The 16701-nt window shown below is 38.4% G+C and overlaps 1 long non-coding RNA gene across 1 annotated transcript in view; it reads right to left on the bottom strand.

Moving 5' to 3' along the window:
• Nucleotides 1–7001: 7001 nt before the first annotated feature.
• LOC112640928 (uncharacterized) overlaps nucleotides 7002–16701 on the bottom strand; it is a 61027-nt gene continuing 51327 nt past the window's right edge. The window contains exon 4 of the long non-coding RNA XR_007411531.1: nucleotides 7002–7278. This is a non-coding gene — a long non-coding RNA (uncharacterized LOC112640928). The remainder of the gene's footprint in view (nucleotides 7279–16701) is intronic.

The following is a 16701-nucleotide window of genomic DNA, read 5'->3' as shown; positions in this document are numbered from 1 at the left end:
TGAATCTTGATATAATGAAGAGACAGGATAGCTGAGTACTAACCCCAGCTCTGCCATCGACTATACACCCCTGGGCATGTCAGTTCCAGTCTCTGAGCCTTTGTTTTCTTCTCTGTGAGATTCTTTCATTGTTTTTAACATGTGATCCAAGGACCCTAGAGGTCTCTGAAATCCTTTCAGGGTATCTGTGAGATCAAATATCTTTTCATAATTATACTCAGATGTCATCTGCCTATTTTACTCTCATTTGCTCACAAGTATTCAGTGCTGTTGTCCAGAAGCTACATGAAGATAGGTCATGAGACTGACGTTGTGCTAATGCCTTGAGAGCCTGTGTAAGGAGATCAAAACCTAAGCCACAGTTCATGCATTTGAATCTGTGAAGAGGAAACAGGAACAGCAAATCACCAGGAGCCAAGTCAGTTTTCCCAAGTAAGGCCATTACTGAAGCTATAGCCAATCAAGTAATTTCTTCACTTCCAAACGCATCTTCCCTATTAAACACCATGCCCCTAGCTCCTGTCAAGAGAGTGCTCCTAACCACTTCCGGGTTGGTGCTAGCCAGTGTGATTTGATTTTTGCTTAAATGAACATTTGAAACCTTGAATGTGCCTCAGGTGTCTTTTAACACATGTAATATCATAACAGGTTAAATGCAGAATCAAGTGTGAGAATCTAGCTATCATCCATTAAACCAGACCTTAAAGAGATTTACAAAAATAAGTAAAATGATGTACCCTTTTTACTAATAAAATATATCGTTTCTCACAAAAATGATTTATTTACAATGTATTTATTAATATTATTTTTAAATGAGTAAACATTAGACTTTAATATCTAATACAATAAATAATGATAGATACAACTCACATAAACTCAAGCTTTTTGGGGTCCTCAATAATTTTTAAGATTGTAAAGTGGTCCTCAGATCAACACATTTGAGAACTGTTGGACTAGATGACTTGAGACTCCTTTCAGCCTTATGATTCTTTGATATCCTAGGCATCATTAGACATTATTACCTATGGTGAGCAACTTCACAGGTGAATTAAAATCCCCAAAATACCTTGTCTTATATAGACATAATCTATAAACAAATATTTTTAAATACTTTCTAAATTAAACAAAAATAAGTACAGAATTAATTGTTCACCCAATTAATTTTCTAATCTATTAGACCTGCAATCTTCTGAATAAAACCACAGCTAGTTACTTATTCATGGGTTACTTTGTATTTTGAGGCCTTTACTCCTGAAATCTTTATTCTAAATGTCCTTACCAGGAACTAGTATCTGCTCCAAAGTCAGGCACTTGAGGAATAGATATAGCCCATGCGGTGACTGTGCAAAATTCTAACCAATGGGGTCATTATCCACTGAACACTAGTCAATCAGATCTTCACCTTGGGAGATTTGAAGGTGTCATGTGGAAAGATCTATAAAAAGTCATTAATGTGTCACACACACTGAAAGACACAAGGGCAGCTATGAAAAGTGAAGCTATGAAGTATGAGAAGCCATACAGATATAGAAACCATGAGATACAGAGAATGAGAATAGAGAGAAAAGTCATTCATAAATGTAGTGGGAGAAAAAAGAAGAAAGCAGAGGGAGCAGCAAAGACTATTTGGAACTGTCACACAAGAATGGCATACTGCCAGCATTGCTCCTGGCCCACTGGGAGAGTTTCCCAAATGATGTTTCAGGTCTACATGAATCTACTGCTCAACTGCCAGAGTGCCTGTTCCTATGTCCATGCATCTGTACATACAACATCCAAGTACCCTGGGGTTTTCCTCTTTCCTTATTGCACAGAAAGTCTGACACAGCTCAACGGTGCTGGAGTATCTATTGGGATACTGAAACTTAAAGGAATAAACAATAGAAAAGTAGCATATTTGCTAAAAGCAAATACATATAATAACCTTTGAAGAGATAGGCATATGACTCTACGTACTTTGTATATTATATACAAATGCATGTCTTTAGAGAGTTATAATTTTCCTCTCATTTAAGGAACTAATCAATTAAAATTGCCACTTAACAGTAGAGAGTGGAGGGAAACTTACCAACACTAAGCCAGAGTGAGAGCCAGCTAGAAAAGAAGAATGAGAAAAATTTGGAATGAAGGTAATAAACAGCAAGAATCTGACTCATAAGAGTTCTATTCTTTGGGAACTTACAGGAGAGGGAAGTTAAAAACAGCAGCTAGAAGCAAAAATCATAAACTAAGATTAGAGGCCAAAGTTAGTTAAAATAATCTAAATTTCCAAAGAATCCCTTTTGCACTTTTTAAGAAATAGAATACCTTAGGTGTTTTTGTGTGTGTGTGTGTGTGTGTGTGTGTGTGTGTGTGTGTGTGTGTTTTAGGATTTTATTTATTTACTCATGAAAGACAGAGAGAGAGAGAGAGAGAGAGAGAGAGAGAGGCAGACATAGGCAGAGGGAGAGGCAGGTTCCTCACAGGAGCCTGATGCAGGACTTGATCCCAGGACTGGGATCATGCCCTGAGCCGAAGGCAGCCGCTCAACTGCTGAGCCACCCAGGCATCTCACCTTAGGTGTTTAGATGACTGGTCTGATTCCACTGCTAAAATGCATCAAGAGTTAGGACATCACAAATTTCACTGGCTTACCATCCATTCACGAACACATTTTTTTCACCTGTGTATTTCTATATTCAATATATTTGTGCTGAGTGCCAGGCATACACCTGGAGCCCCACACAGATTAGACACTTGGGAACCCTTTTAAGGAATGAGACAGAGACCTACAGACTGCCAGGTATCATGACTACAAGGATGAAGCAAACCATCCATGTTCCAAAGAGCTGACAATCCAGGAAATAAGAAACTAAATTCTCAAGGTTTAAGACAGGTGTGATCTATGCTTTGAGATAACCAGTAGGTTTTGGCAATGGCTAGGGAGACTTCCACCTGTAGGGAAGAAGGAACCCTTTATGAAGGAATATTTTGAGTAGGTCTTGAAAGGTGAGTAGACTTAGGACAGGTGAAGATCTGGAAAGGGAGCATATAAATGGATGGGGAAGGCAAAACCAAGACCAAAGAAACAGGTATAAATGGGGCCGATCTGAAGAACAGTGAATAGGTTGATGGATATAGTGTACATAGGAGTAGAGAGAGAGGTGAAGAGTAGAAAAGACACATCAGAGTCAAGGCATTAGGGTTTAAAGTCTAGGATAAGTTTGGGTTCTTCACTTAGGAAGTAATAGGAAATTGTGAAGGTTCTGGTGTAGGGGAATGACATAAAAATTAATTACTACCATTTTAAGGTTATACTCCATGCTAATAGAATTTTATATAATCATCACAACCTTATGATGAAATATTTTTATTCCCATTTTATCTATAACAGAACAAAGGCTCAGGCTGCCCCTAGAACTTGCCCAAGATCACAGAGCCAGCTATTGACCCAGATTCAAATTCATGTTGTCTAACTTCAATCCCTCTGGTGTTCATGTCTAAGAGTGTAGACTCAACTCACTTCAGAGGCATATAACCAATGTAAGTGAGTGAGGCAGACTGGTGTAAGACAACAGGGACTGGAGGAAATGATAGCAAATATGACATACACAAAAGCTTCAAAATAAAGTGGAAAATGTGCTGTCTGCTGAGGCCAAATAAAATTGCACTCAAACTGGAGCCAGCCTTTTGCCACCTCTGCAGAAACAATTCCACCCTTTTTCTCTCTAGTGCGACCAGAGTTGTGTTTTAAGACAACTAACTCAAGGTTTTATGAAGTTTATATTGGTCAAGAAGCAGCCAAGTGGCAGGGAGACAGTTAATACAACTTCAGCACACATTTCCAGATGAAAGAAAATAAATCTGGTGTGATGGTCTTTAGTCACAGGGGTGAGCGGGGTGGGGTAAAGTATGAGTAGCTGTTCTCTATTTCCAGTCATTTCACTCCCAAGTGGTGCTTCATTTTTAAACCCCCTGCCACCCAACGACAGGACTCAGCACCCATTGAAAGTCTCCAAAGAATTCAGTCTCAAAATAAAACAAAACCCAGTAGCACATAATGGAGTCTTCACTGAATATTTTATGAAGAAAACAGCGGTGGAGATTTTCCTTACATTTCACAGCAAGGTAGCCAATAGCTTCAAGATCCCCAAACATATACATACCTTCTCCTAAGCTTTTTCACTCACACCTGTCACAAGATTTATATCGAATTTGTCTCTGCCTTTTCTCTCTGTCTTCAAGCTCCCACATAGCATCTATTTCCCACTTCTAGACTTCTTCCCTAAGAATTTTAACTGTATCAGTCCTTTATTACACAAAGCAACACATCTGACCTGGATGCTACTCCAGATATTGCATAGCCCAACACTGCAAGACCATGTCTAGACAAAAGCTCAGAGCTCAGCTCCCAACTGGAACTGCCCATCTCAGAGAGGAGCTCAGCTGCCATACTGTTACCCTCGCAGCCCTGTGACATGCTCACCACCTACCTTGATGAACTTACCTAAGCACTTCTTGCAAACATGCATCAACTGAATTGTCCCCAAGAAGAATCTCAGTGAAGGAAATTTTCTTCATGCAGTTACAGAAGTACTAGTGCAACCAGGACAACTGGGAGGATGTGGCTTAATAAAAATCTGAAAAGAGTCAGACACATAGCACTAGAGCCCAAGGGAGAGGTTAAGGCTGAAAACACAAAATCTGGATGTGTGCAAGTTAGGGCTGGAGTAATGAGAGGGACGGAGGGAGAGAGAACAGAGAGCAAAGAGAAATATGATATAACAGCAGAGGTAAGAGGACAATGAGGCACACAGGGCAGAAGCAAGGTGGACAGTATAGGTGGACTGGCCATCAAGGGTTATGAGGAGAAGAAAACTCATGGTTTATAGGCAAAAGGGAGAGATCTAGAAAGCACTGAGTTATTGGACATACCAGAGACAGGTGATGACTTGTTCCATGAGAGAGAGGGTAAAAGAAAAGAGAGGAAAACAAGCAAGAGGGAAAGAAGACGACAAAATAGTTTAATAAAAGAAATCATTCTAAAGAGATGGTCATAAGGACTCACTGTGATCCAATGTTCATAAGATGATTATCACATTGCCTATTAGTAGTCCCTTGTTCCTGTAGTGAACGCATGTTTACAACAAGAAGGCATTTGAACTAGCTAAATTGAAAACTAGTTCACAGAGGAAAACTTTGAAGGTAACTGGTAAAAGCAGGTGAAAGACAAAAGATGAGTCAAGTCTAAAAATAAATGCAAGTGGGATGTCCAACTAGTAAAATAAAATTGACAGTTCTTTTAGTTCTTTAACAAAGGACTCTCCGCTTTTGTAGCCATTAAGATAAGGACTAAACATCTAAACTTGAAACTCTGGTTGGAAATTATACCTACCACACGCTATGAAGGTCTCTGATCTTGAAGGCTTGGAAAACAGGGTTGGGAGGGGAAGGGAGAATGAGAAAGAGAGAGGCAATTTTCATCAGTGTCTGCAGCCAGCTAGAGGGATATTCAAAATCACATTTCAAATGAAGTATGAACATGAGCAATATATTCACCTGGTGCTCACAAATCCCAGAGAAAGTTAATTAGCCACTTGGGAATGCAGTTACATTTTCTCTACCTTAGATGCACTGTGGGAAAAGGGCAAAAAGTTGGAATCACTTCTACCAGGAATGAGATTAGTTTATACATCGGTCTCAAGCCCTGGTTTTCCACATAAGTGAAAAATGAAACTAGAAACATATGCTCTCAGGTTGCCCCTGATTTACTCCTCATTTTAACAAGGACATCTAGAATGGTGATCTGGTCTGCTGTTTCATAGCAGGACTCGTTCAATTTTTCCCCAGAGGGTTCATCAAAGTACGCATCAATATTTTGCGCAATAGGACAGTGGTGCCTTTTCCCAGAATCTCGAAGGAAATGTGTGATTTCTCCCCACCCTCTATACTCCTAGAAGATCCATCTACACATTACATCACTTCATTCTTTTGAACCTGCCTCAACTGGGCACATTTTTGCTGTTAAAGCTTCAGAAAAATTCTAGAGTGATGCATTTTATTTCCAGTATACCAAAAACATTAAAAAAAATAAGAACCCTTCAAGTAAAACAAATACCATATATATCCCAAGTAATGAACCTCTTTTTCCAGGCTTGCTCAAAATCTTTGTTAGCTTGTAGAAACATTTTAATTGTGTGCAACTATTTTGTCTTCCAAAGCACGACCCAGCTAGCTTACACATTATGAGCAGCAAGCACACACCCTGTTTAGCAAAAATCATATTACTATATAAAGTTTCAGCCCAATAGCCACAGGTGCAAGAGGCAATGTGTCTGCAGTTCTCAATCACATTCTCCTTTATTATGGGCCATTTCAGCCAACGTGATCTATAACGAATGTATTGGGTTTTGTACTCTTTCAGAAGTTCCAGCCAGTGTCTATATGCCTTTCCCTTAGTGTTCCTGAGAGTAGGAGAGCCTCAGGGAGGGGTGGATGAAATTGGAAAATATAAATAACAAATCAAAAATTACAATTGATTGGATAAACAATTTCCCTTAGTCTGTTTCTTAATAAGTGATCGATTTTATGATCAATATTCATTATTTCCCAGAACATACCAAACTGCTTATTGAACAAATGAATGGCTGAAACTACAATGACACAGAATCAAAAAGGTGAACCAATTTCTTTAATAACATGGGTTGAACAGCCTGTCTCATCTTACCTGGTTGTTCCACATCAATGCACTTTTCTGCATAGCCCTTTGGAAAAAGGCTGAAGTTCAGGAAAACAGGGGAGGTAATTCATTACTCATTAAAAGAAATGGGTTATGGGAGCACGTGTTTATACGTGTGAGGGCTGAATTGCAGTTGGTGCTGGGCTGTCTTTTGTCTGTTCAAAGTAAATTCTCCAACCTGCCAAACGAGGCTCTCCCTAAAGGCATTGCCTTTGGAATTTGGTGTACTGCATGGATGTGTAAAGAGTTAGAAAACCCACAGCATAGTCACTTTCTGGAAATATTTATTAAAATTTGTGAAAATGACTAATAGATATTTCAGTCAAAACAACTGAGGTTAAACCAACTACTTGGTAGCTAAGATTGGCATTTTGTTTTCCTCTTCTCAGATATCTTTCCAAGCGTTTCATTGGACTTAACCGATTCTGATGAACTGTTAGAGACGTCCAGGATATTCTACTACTCTGTGGTTGCTTTCATCATCTCAAAACAATATGATGGCCAATACATTTTCAGATGGCTGTTTCCTCCTTCCTAGTTTTTAGTGATTTCTAATGGTCCTGTGAACATTTAAAAAAAAAAGAGAGACTGTGGAGAAATGCAATTGCACTGGCAGCTAGTATTAGCACTGACTTCACCAAATTGCTAACACGAATGTGTGGACAAGCTCCACTATTTAGCAGAGGTAGTGAGCAGGACTCTTGCCTGGTAATAAGCACTGTCATGGGCAGGCCCATGCTTGCTGCAACTACCCTTCCTGCCTCTTCGAAGCCAGCAGAGGAGTGAGGAACCACATGGCTTGTTTCATCCCTTCTGGGCTCCCCTTTCTCATCCCTCATTTCATAGTCCCACAGTGTCTATAACAAATGCCTAATTACCCAGCTCTATGAGAAATGCTGGACTGATCAATTATGAAAGCAACAAATGATTAACTAGTTAAAAAAAAAAAAAAGCCACATCACTTACTTAAAGTCAGTCATCCAAGGCTTATCCAAACTACTTAGGAAAATCTCATTAAATCAGGCTCCCCTAATTAGAAATTAGATAATTCTGACAGGAGCAAAGCTAAAGTTTACCTTTGTACTGTCTGTTAAAAAAAATGTTTTTGCAAAGCAAAGGAATAACATAAACAAGGCTTAATGATTTTGTAAATCTAAAGTTCTAGGACAAATTCAACATTCTCTTAAGTATCATGACAGCAAGTTGTCAACCTTGAAGCTACCTTCACACTATATAAACCTCCACTTACAGAAAATAGTCAAAGCTTTAATTGTGAAAACATTCTTATCTATCACTTAAGAAAGTCTCAGAAAATACTAGGTAACATAATTGGAACCTAGTTGTAATTAAAGCTATTTAAATATATGCACAAATGTCTCATTTATATTGCATCATTAGGAATCCATACAAGAAAAATTTCCAGACAACTAAGATTTTGAGTTTAAGCATCAATATTTATTTTCCTTAGTGAGGTAAGTAAGGCACGGTGGTTAAACATGGTGACCGAGGCTGAGTCCACTCCTGCACCAGCTAAGGCAAGTAAATGTCTTTTGCCTCAATTTCGTCATCCATAAGATCAGGATAACAATGGTAACTTTTCATAATGATAATCTGAGGATTTAATGAGATGATGCACAAAAAAGCCTTCAGATCAATGTTTGTCCCAGTAAATGCTCAGCACATGCAAATTACTATTACTTATTCTCTTCTGAAAGGATTTAGAAAAAATACATTACACACTTATCTGCTTTACCAAACAGAATGCACTGGTCATAACTTAATCCATTTTTATTTATTCAAAATCACCATCACTGAAATAATTGTATTATGCCTTACAAGATCACTTTTTTCTATATTAAGTCATGTCAAATTATCATACTTACATTGGCCCTTAATACTTTTTCATCTCCACCCTCTCATTGCTGTTCATTATCCATCAGTATGTCTCTGAGGTTTCTAATAAAGTGTTTTATTTTATACGCAATGGTCCAGATGAGGTTCTGTTAGAAATGCCAAGCCTTCCTATGAAGTACCTTACCTATGCTTTCTGGAAGCTTGTCTCCACACTGCCAGTAAGGCCTTTTCCATGTTCTCCTGAGTTCTAGAGTCTAGGCTTGATGACTCAGTGAGCTAGACATCTGGTTTCTCCAGTGGTATGATATTTTAAAACACTGGGTACATATTTATTTAAAGTTCCATAATCCAGAATTTTCACTGAGACTGAGCACACCCCAGTTAATAATATTTTCTAGAATTTATTTCTATGTCTTATGGACTGCTTTTAATGGTGTAGAGCTACTGAAATTGGAGGTGCTTACTTGGATTCTGTAGAGGAAGACTTGAAAATGTACTGGTTTGGGTTCCTCTTCACCTATGAGTTACATCAATCTACAAAGTATACACAATGTGGGGTGGGGGTTCCTTTTTTTCTTTTCAGTAGATTTTTTCCTCAATCTTTCATCATCTAATCTGCATTCTCTGAAATAAGACTCATATCAGAAAAATGAGATATGGAAAACTGTTAACAGCAAAGTCTCCAAGCATGGTGAGCACATTCCTCTAATAAGTTTTCATCCATCAGCATCAGACTCAGCACAAACAGAGTAAAGACTTTATCTTCCATGTGCTACATTGAGGGGTTTTTTTTCATCTCATGGAGTGTAACATAAGCTGATGTGGCATTCAGGATTTACAGAAAATAGATGCATTTTTACTCAGCAAGGGAGAACATGTTTTCTCCAGAGAACAGATAGATGTTTAAAGACATAAATGCTCTAAAATGTCATTATAAAATGCCCATCCTATTCCTCTCAGCATCAAGTATAAAGGAGCCATGATCTAGTTAGGTTATTTGATGGTGATCATTTATGATGGTGAATACCATAAAGATGTCAACTACTGGTAGTGACTTCCTGGGTCTTGTGGTAGTAGCATTTCAACAGGGAGTAATAGGAGAGGTAAGCAAGAGGAAAATGGAAGAAAGAGGTGAGAATGATGACCCTACCAGTCCAGAAATCAATATAGTCAAGAGAACAAAACCCTTACTTGTGCTGCCAGGCTCAAGACAGAATAATAAGAAGAAAGTCACCAACCCCAGTACCTTTCATGAGAGGATTGGGAGAGTCTTTGAAAATAGTGATTTTGCCACTCACCTAGTGTGGGACCTTACTGTAATACAGTTAAACTAAACAGCCACCTCAATCTCTCCTACTAGAAAATGACATAGTCTAGAAAAGCTATTTGAACACTTAGGTTTTTAGACCTCAGAAGGAGTGTCAGATTATATTCATAATCCAAGGGATGGTAACCGACCATTCATGAAACAATACCATCTTTAGGGTTCAGATCACTTCTGCTCTGACCAAATGCCTTGGCCGCAGCTGGGGGCCACATCCTGGCCCAACACCTTTCCTTCTGGTGGGCCTGCAACAGAGCTGCTCTCTGAAATGAGATGACAGGACAACTGGGGTATCTGCTTTGCCCTGTGCCACAACTCTGAATTGTTACAGAAGTAAGAAGAAGGAACTTACTGTTGAGAAATCTCAGAATGTATGTTTTACTCTCCTAGCTTCACAGTTTGGTACACTCCATCTTGCCTGAGTTCCAAATAACCACCCACCACCACCAAGGGCCAACACTATTTACTTTACTCAGGTTCTCACCCTATTGAAGCTTATTTTCAAAAAAGTTGAATTAATTCATACTGAGGGACATAATTTCTTCAAGTACTTCCATCACCCAAGACGATTTACATTATAACAGGATCAATGTTAGGTAGGCAGTTGATAATCTGGGATACATATAATGTATTAATTGGCATAGGGAAGAAAAATATTAGTTCTTCTTTCATATGTATTTTTATGTTAAAAAAAAACAAAAGATTTACTAATATTGAATATAAATTGTTCTAGTTCTCCCATAAGCCTACCTTTCAAGTGGTCATATGTCACATAAGGTATACAAAGTACCCTGAGGAAAGGACAGGAAATCTACTATGTAGAAGTACATAGGAGTATGTCATATTGCTTAGTTTACTGTGCTACTGTTCAGTTCACTTAGGCTTGCTTAAGGAGATTTATGTGTTATATTACAAAGTTAAAACTAAACTAAGCTGTTACAAAATAGGTGAGAAGGTTCAAAAATTTATGTAAAAAAACTTTTCATTGGCATCATTAATAAGCTATTACAGCAAAAAGGTGAAGATAAGTGTCAAAGTCCTACAGGATTAAATACAACCGTGACAACGATAAAACCTTTAAAATACAGCAAAACGTTTATAATTATCCTGCAATAAGATAGAAAAAGCCCATTAAAATCTTTTGTACCACACAGTTTGGTGGATTATCTCGTGACCAACAACTAGAAAGTCTTATGACACTCATACATACTTTTGCATTTTTATTTTACAAAAAAGTCAAGAGGTATGAATTTGCTGACTTTTTTAAGAAAAGAAAACATACTTAATCTGTCCTATAAGGTTGAACTTGATGTTTCATGGACAAGAAATACTGTTTTTTTTTTTTTAAGATTTTATTTATTTATTCATGATAGACGTAGAGAGAGAGAGGCAGAGACACAGGCAGAGGGAGAAGCAGGCTCCATGCTAAGAGCCCGACGTGGGACTCGATCCTGGGACTCCAGGATCGTGCCCTGGACCAAAGGCAGGCGCTAAACCACTGAGCCACCCAGGGATCCCAAGAAATACTGTTTTAAAACAAAAAACTAAAACTAAAACTTGGTCATGGAAAGAATATTTTAAAATTTGTATTTAGAGAAGTGCTTGGGTGGCTCTGTTGGCTAAGCACCCAATTCTTGATTTTGGCTCAGGTCATGACCTCAGGGTCATGAAATCAAGTCCCACATTGGCTCAACACTGAGCATGGAGCCTGCTTAAGAGTCTCTCTCTTCCTCTCCCTCTCCCCTTCCCACTATCCTCTCATGCTCTCTCTCAAAAAAAAAAAAAAAAATTGGTATTTAGAATTATTTCCATTTTAATATGATTTTACTATTGAAAATGATATGTCTGTCACCTATAAAAATCTCCCATATCATCCTACTTCATACTTTTTAACAACTTGAAAATAGAATAACCTGTTTAACAACTTGAAAACAGAATAAACTGTTTAAAAATCCTCCAGAACAAAACTCTCTCCAAGGAATTTAAATCAATTTGTTTAAAATATTAAAAATTAGTTTCTTCTAATTAGTTTGCAAAGACAACTGATTAGCACTAGGAAAGATGGACATTTGCTTGCCAAGGAGCAACAAGAATGCCTGTATAATGGTGGATGAAAACTAAAAACTGAATATCACAAATTAATAAATGTAGCCACAAGGCCTAAATACTTTGATGAAGTATTCTTTCTAGCTATAACAGACATCAAAAAAGATTTTAAAAGAAGCTTAATTTAGAACCAGACCAAGCTACATCATATAGTACTAAACCAAGCTGATAAAAAATTATTGATTATAACTCAATCACAGTCATGATGATAGTGTTCATGAAAGCAAAGGATTTTGCATCATTACTATATGAAATATTATATTTCGCTTTTGTCTCCTCCAGTTAAAATGTTTGCATAGGTTCTATTATGTATTAACAATTCATGCAATAGTACGTACATAATTTATAAGTTGATAAATATGCATATTTTGGGGTAAGTACTCAAAAAAGTTTATTGATGGGATAAATAATTTTAGGACTTTGAACCACCAAAACGAGGTTCCCTTTTATTGCCGAGAATAAAACTTCTCGGGTGGAATTTCAGATTTTTGTAAATTACTGGAAGGTGGGCACAGAAAAGTATTTTCTTTCACCATCTGAAAGTATACTCAGAATCCATCTATGGGTAAAGCAATCTTTAGCACAGGTCTGACCTCAGAGCTGAACTAGATTAGTGGGGCCAACAGACATAAGTAAAAATTTTAACCACAACTGGGTTAGCCTCAAGTTGGAAAACATGATATTTCTACTTATTCATTTCTTCCCCAAAGAACCTTTCTTAAATTCCTACAAGCTCTATCCTGAGTGCTGGAGAAAGAGTGCTGCTTTAAAACTCATTCTCTCTTGGGAGAAGTAGACACAACTCATCCCCTCCTTTGCCGACAAGGGGCTCACAAGAACCCCAACTTAGAAACAAGGAAGCCATGTAGCCACTCTGCGAAACAGTTATACAAATTGCATTTGCAATGTGTCTTTAAATTGCAAGGAGCAGAAGTGCACCTGTGATTTTAAAATATTCCTAACAGTGTCCTCTGGATATGCTCCCCCTTCAGCTACAAACATTCTGCCGGCAAATGCTATTCCAGTCACTCTATTTCCTTCCCCAGCCCTTCTGTTCTTCTGCCCACACGTTTCACGGAACTACCAGAAGCCACCAGGCAGGCAGCTGCCACAGAGTACCGAGCAAAGATGAGGATTTTAACTTCTTGGGGTACATTTTCCAAATGCCAGAAAATGTAGAATCAAAGAAAATTAGCCATTCTGACAATCACAGTGCAGATGGGAGGGCACACTTGATTCTGCCCCCAGCTACAAGAAAGGGCAACTCTTTCAAGATCTGTCTTATGTACTTGTGGTTCAAAAACATTCTCCCTGAAAATATGCTGGCAAAATTGCTCAGCCCTTGAATACAGTCCCGAGAGAGCACCAAAAACCTGCAAAACGGGTTACTGTCACAGGACACACTCGCGTAGGAGATGAGTTCCACGATTTCTATTTTCTCTCTAAGCAACTTCTTTCCAACTTCCAAAGAAATATTCATATCAGAGCCTAATTAAAAGCAGTGCAAAACAACAAGGTACGTTGTTTAAGGATAAATATATATGTAGAGAATGTGTAAAGGAATGCAGCAACCAAATTCATTATCATAGTTACCACGTAGAGAGGACTTAGCATGGAGGGCAAGCTTTGTATCCTAAGTTGGGGGAAGGGGTAGTGCTTTACTGTCACAAGTCTTTATGCCTTCCGAGAGTCTTAAGTATAGTTTATAATGCATTTTTAACCCTAATGCCTTCAATTACGTATGGCACCAAATTTCTCATTACCTAAATACTCAAGGTAAAGAAACTGAGCCCTAGAGTCAGGTGGCCAGAGTCAAAACCAGCCCTGCTCCTTACTAGATTAGGCAATTTTTTTCACCACTCTAAGTACTGGCTTCATTCATCTGAAAAATATGCAGAAATAGTAGTATCTCCTTCAAAAATGGTGGGGAGAAAGAAATTAGGTCATGCATGCAAGAACTTAGTACTGTTCCTAGCACATAGGAAGTACTCAATGACCCATCTACTAATAATCCACTCAGCTGTGCACTGTATTCACTCAGCATCCACTTTCAGCTTCCCCCTCTGAAGCAAAAAAGCCAAGTATAGAGTACCAAGAGACATGAGGAGCCCTGCCCTCTGAGCCCAATTCCACATTCCCCAATGTTTTAAAACAAACATCTCTGCTTTAGAAAACAGTCAGTTTTGTTCTTTTTAGCTTCAGGAATCAGGGATGGATCAGCTCTGGGGCTAATGCACTAGAAAGAGTTTTAATTTGACACTAATGTGGAAAGAGTCTCACCATGACTTAGATACTATAGACATATACCCAGCATATTGGTTTTCCCACAATTCTAGAGCTGAACGTTATGATAATTATATGTACATATATAGTGACCACAACCAGGCATTCAGTATCAAAGTCTTTAGCTGTCATAAACCCAGACACTTCCATGGCTCACAAGGTAACCTCTGATAGTCCCCCTCAAGATGAAACTTCCCAGTATCTACCAAGATACTGGCAGCATCAACTATCATCAGATAGCACTCTCACTGAAAGGCCTCTCATGGAATCATGCAACCCCCACATACAACAGGATGCATTCAGCCTCTAAGTTGCCATCTCTACAGACACGCTGGCTGTTCTCCATGGACTGGGATGGCTCTGTGTGAGACCAAAGAGGTAATTTCAGCAGCAGCAGCAGCAGACACTTGGCTAGTTGTTATCAGCATTGCTCAGGGAGCCACGAGGGTGGGAGGTGATCCAGGAGAGGTTTCAAAGCCTTTGCTGGTAACATAAAGACCACATCTGCTGCCTGACCACTGGCCGTGGCCAATGAGCACAGCCAAAATGCATTCTATTGTCACTTGATTTTATTCTCTCTCCCCATGGTGGTCAATCTACTCATATTAACTGTGGAAGGTTCATCGTACACATATGTATCTTCAGGATTTGTGAAAATGCTACATTTTTCTTTGTAGTTGCCTAATGCAGGAACCCTAAGCAGGTCTGTCCTCTGGTTTCAAGATGTGGTTGATAAATGATAAAGGCAACTCCTTTGTCTTTTAGGTTGATTATCCCCGATCCTTAAGATAAAGTGACTCAATTATTATCATTGACTTTCAGCTCTTAGCCACAACCACACAAGTCAATCTGCAACTCTCTATTGTGATCAGGTTCTCCCGCTTGCTGACACTTGATCTATCTAGGCTGTGGTTCCAGAGACATTTGTTACCCAAAGTCCAAGCCCAGGTCCTATTTAGGATCACTGCTTCCTGTTTAACCTACGCTTGGTTCAATGGTAAAAATGCCCTCTCTGAATAAATCTGGTGTATCTGCCACATTGTTTTCAAAGGTGTGAACCTTCATAGTTATCTTGAATTTCCAATCTGGTCCCTCTATACATCTGAAGACCTTCCCCTGCCCTTCAGTTTAGAGACCCCCTCTGCTGGAAAGCTGCCATGAATAACAAGGAGGAACCAGCGCTCATTGTCAAAGGCAACATTTCTCTCCACCATATCCTTGCCTGTATGCTACTCCCCAATTCCCCACACCCATTCAGTTTCCTCTTACCCAATCTTTCCTACTGATCCACAGCTCTTAGACATGGATATGAACAGGCTCCAAGCTCAGAACTCATCATTACTTTTAAATTATCTGGATCAAGCATAATGTCCTCAAAGTCAGGATGTCTTTTAATTGCATAAAGACTCTAGTCTCAAGGAACTTCTACTTTGAAAAAGACAAAAAAAGAAATAGCTTAGATGCAAAAGAAACTAATTTCAAACACATGAAATATAATTTAAGCATTAAAACAAAATATATGGTTTCATCTATAAACATGTCTTTAGGTCTGTTTCGATATAAAACTCCCATTGTCTTTCTGGGTTGGCTTCGAAATAATCCCATTTTCTTCCAAAAGCTCTGCATTAGGAGAGATCAGTGTTGGTCTGAGTTCTTGAACTTTTCTGATTCAAGCTTAAGCAGACTGGCATTGTGCATATCATGCATATAAATTCGTAAGTGTGACAATTCCTTGAAAATTGACCTCAAAAAGAAAGTATGTGAATGGGCCTAGTACAATGGCTGGCAAATAATAATAACAAGCACTCAATACATGTGAGAGACAAATTCAGACCATTTTGTCATAAATTATGATTTACATGTTTTTCTATGAAGGACTATACAAGAGGGAATGAATTTTTTTTCTTGCATTAACTATGGAAATTATAGCTCCAGAAAAAAACTTGGAAAAGAGTGTCAGGGACACTTACATATGTATTCTGAGGAAAACAGGAAAAAAATGCAAGCGAATTCTGTAAGAGCAGCCTATAAATGGTGAACCTGTTATCAAATACTTTCTTCCAAATATCTACAGCATTAAGATACCTATTTTCACAGGTAAAAAAAAAAAAAATCATAGAAATCTCCTTTAAAAAATAAAACTCTCACAAGGGACAAAAAAGTAATTAAGAAAATACGGTTATTCACCCAATTCTTCTCTGGCAGCCATCTTGTTTCCTACTCCAGTATAAAGTTAGTAATTTTAAAACAATAAAGATGGGATGGGGAAACTCCTTATTAATGAAACACTTTAAATGAGCTCCCTAAATACTTTAACTAGCATTTAATTTATTTTTAATCAGGTGCTTATCATTTGTTAATTCCAAAGGCCCCAGGATTCCACAGCCCTTAGATAGGCTAATCTCCCATTGGGAAG

Source organism: Canis lupus, chromosome 6, assembly GCF_003254725.2.
Source record: "Canis lupus dingo isolate Sandy chromosome 6, ASM325472v2, whole genome shotgun sequence".
Taxonomy (NCBI): domain Eukaryota; kingdom Metazoa; phylum Chordata; class Mammalia; order Carnivora; family Canidae; genus Canis; species Canis lupus.
This window is presented reverse-complemented; position numbering and strand designations above follow the sequence as displayed.